The sequence below is a fragment of the Triticum urartu genome, chromosome 4A, assembly GCF_056163025.1.
Source record: "Triticum urartu cultivar PI428250 chromosome 4A, HENAU_Tu73, whole genome shotgun sequence".
NCBI lineage: Eukaryota > Viridiplantae > Streptophyta > Magnoliopsida > Poales > Poaceae > Triticum > Triticum urartu.
This window is the reverse complement of record NC_141876.1, coordinates 215,925,032-215,928,874: the sequence shown is the minus strand read 5'-3', so window position 1 is coordinate 215,928,874 and position 3,843 is coordinate 215,925,032.

The following is a 3,843-nucleotide window of genomic DNA, read 5'->3' as shown; positions in this document are numbered from 1 at the left end:
TCTTTAGGATGGTTGTCCTCCTCAGGTTCGGGATCTCCCATGAATATTCCTAGCTTCTTTTTCAGGTCTTCATTCTTCTCCAGCAGTACAATTATTTCCTCTTCACATCCATCGCGTGTAGACTTGAGTTCCTCTTCTCGCTATATGTTCCTAGTCATCACTTTCTTCAAGTCTATCATGATGGCACATCTGGTTCTCCTGACGAGGAATGTGCTGATTGAACTCCTGGATGTAGGCGGCAATGGATCTATCCTTCATGGTGCAAATCATCTCCCATTGCTTATCTCGGTGTCCACATATCTGGTAGACGGTGTCGTTAAGATCCTTGTTGTATACCTCGCTGATGTGTCCAATGGCAATGTGGGCGGCCATGCTCTTTCCTAGACTCCAGGTTGGTGCATCAAAGGAAAACTCTATGGGCTCAGTAACTGGTGCGAATGTCCTTCCTGGAACATGAACTTGAATTATACAGCGCTCATCTTCTGGTAATTGGCGGTGTAGGTTCCGGTGAAACTTGGTATTCTGATGCTCAGGTACCTAGTAGCGTCCTACAAGTGTCATCAAAAAGGTGTGTCTTCATCCGGTTGAGTGAACTTGTTCCTCTGGTTCGCCATCTATAGAGTAGGAAATGGAGTGGAGTCAGAAATGAGTAGAGAATAGTGTCCTATGGCTTATCCTAGTGGTCACGTCCCACAGTCAGCATGTGCTTTGATACCATCTTGTAGCGACCTGACCTCAGACGGTCAAGTCTCTATGCTTAAGTGTCATCCCTTTATCGGTATTGCTGACACACACAGTACACGAGGTTTTATAACAGAGTTCAATCACACACTTATTACATTGAATGTGTCAAAAGATAACTTATTACAATAATATGGCTGAAGGCCATCTAAATAAGATAACAACGGAAGTTTCAAAGGTAGAAGAGTCCATCCAACTCCACGGCAAAACTGAGTGCATGACAACGACCTAGCGCACCTTACTCTTCCTCTGAAAACTATGCAACATAATACGTTGCAGCCTTTCCTTAGCTCATCCTCTCATTTATCTCAGCAATTTCCTTATCATCCTTTCGAGCTTCTTGAATCCTTCCCAATAACGTAGATTGAACCTCCATTGCTGCAAAAAATCCTCTTGGGACTATCTCCAAATGAAGTTCCTTGAGATCATCGACTAACTCCTGCGGTAATCCACCGCTTATGAGGGTATTGACATAACTCTTGCGGCTCAAAGCATCTGCTACGAAATTTGCCTTCCCTAGATGATAATGTGGCTTCATATCATAATCCTTTATTAGCTCCAACCATCTTGTCTGCCTGAGATTCAACTCCTTCTATGTGAAAATATACTTCAAACTCTTATGGTCTGTGTATACATCACAACAGTTTCCAATAAGAAAATGTCTTCAGGACTTGAGCGCATGCACTACGGCTGCTAACTCCAAATCATGCATGTTATAATTCAACTCATGAGGTCGAAGCTGACGTAAGGCATATGAAACAACTCTTCCGTCTTGCATAAGTACACCTCCAAGTCCCTGGAGAGAAGGGTCGCAATAAATTTGGAAATCCTTGCATATATCCGGAAGAATCAACACTGGGGCTATAACCAAACGTTTCTTCATCTCCTGAAAACTGGCCTCACATTCCTCGGTCCATTTGAACTTGGTGTCCTTATTCAACAACTCTGTCATGGGTTTCGCAATCTTGGAAAAAATCTCAATGAACCTCCTATAGTATCCTGCGAGTCCCAGAAAACTACGGATCTGCCCAACTGAGGTGGGCACGAACCACTTAGTGACAGACTGAACCTTGGTAGGGTCTACTGCTATACCTCCTCCTGATATAACATGTCCAAGAAATCCAACTTCTTTCAACCAAAATTCACACTTGCTGAACTTGGCATATAGCTAATGTTCTCTAAACTTCTCAAGAACTAGGCACAAATGTTCCTTGTGTTCTTCTTCATTCCTCGAGTATACTTATATATTTTCTATGAACACCACAACAAACTTATCCAAGAACTCCATGAACATCTTATTCATCATACTCATAAAATAGGCAGGGGCATTAGTCAATCCAAATGACATGACCATGTACTCATATAGCCCATACCTTGTGGTAAAAGTTGTCTTAGGTATATCCTGTTCTCGGATCGTAAGCTGTTGGGATTACGATCGAATGTCAATCTTGGATAATACTTTGGCTACCTGTAGCTGGTCAAACAAATCGTTGATCATCGGTAGTGGGTATTTGTTCTTGATCGTCACCTCATTCAATGCACGATAATCAATAGCCATTCTCAAAGATCCATCCTTCTTCTCAACTAAGAGTACTGGGCTCCCCTTGGTGATGAACTGTGTCGAATATAACCTTTAGCCAATAACTCCTTAATTTGCTTCTTAATTTCCTCCAGATCATTCGCGGGCATCCGATATGGTCTCTTCGATATTGGTCTAGTGCCTGGCAACAACTCTGTCAAAAATTCTATGTATCAATCTGGTGGAATGCTTGGTAATTCTTCTGGGAACACATCGGGATAATTTTTCACAACAGGGACTTCTTCCTGAACAACTCTTGATTGTGAATTTACTTGAGTCCTCCTTGGCGCATGCCTAGACACATACTTGATCCTTTTTCCTTAGGGGTGGTGAGTAGTATCAACTTACTAGCACAGTCGATGTTTCCTCCATACTCTGATAGCCAATCCATATGCCTAGTATTATATCCAATCCTTGTGACTCCAAAATTACTAGGTCTAAGGGGAAAACATGGCTACCAATGGTTAATGGTAACGGATCACACCATCAGCTGGCCATATACTCTACTCCTGGCGAGCTTACTCACATGGGTGACCTAAGGGCTAAGGTTGGCAACTTAGACTTGTCCACAAATCCCCTTGATATGTATGAATGCGATGCACCAGTGTCCAAAAGAACGGGAGCGGTAAATGACTTAATCAAAAACTTATCAATCACTGCGTCGGGCTGCTCTTCAACTTCCTTCATGTTGACGTGGTTCACCTGACCTCAGGTGAAAGGGTTTGGCTTCTTCCCTGAGCTTCAATTTTCATTTCCATTCTTTGCTTCAGGACAATGGGTGGCGTAGTGTCCAGTTTTCCCGCACTAGAAACAAGTAATGTGATTGAGATCCTTCTTGGTGGGTGTAGTGGGGTTGAAACGGTTCTGACCGTTGTTTCCTCCATTCCCGTTACAATTCTTGGGGCCACTATGGTTATGTGAACTCCCTCCATTGTGAGTGTTGCCTCCATGGTTATGATGAGTATGTCCCCCCGAGTTTGGAGAAAAACGAGGCTTCTACTGAGCTCCATAGTTGTACTTCCCCTGTCCATACTTACTTTTACGGCTCTCTATCTGCTACTGCTTTCCTTCAATCATAAGAGCCCTACCTACCAACTCCTGGTAGTTAGTGAATGTTGCCACCATCAACTGGATACTCATCTCGTCATTCAGCCCTTCCATAAACTTCTCCTGCTTTGTGACATCTTTGGCCACATCATTTGGGGCATAGCGAGCTCTTACTGAACTCATCCACGTACTGCCCCACGGTACGATTTCCCTAGCGTCAGTTGCGAAACTCATGCTTCTTCACGCTCATAGCGCCAGCTGAGACATGTGCTGTGCGGAATGCCTGCTGGAACTGATCCGAAGTGACATTGGCTATGGGGAAAGTGGCTATGTAATTCTCCCACCATGAGGCTGCGAGTCGATCTAGTTGATGTGCGGCGAAGCGCACCTTCTCAGCATCTGTGCAACCTGCGGTGGTCAGCTCCCTTCCAATCCTATGGAGCCAATCATCAGCCACAATCAGCTCGGTGCTACTA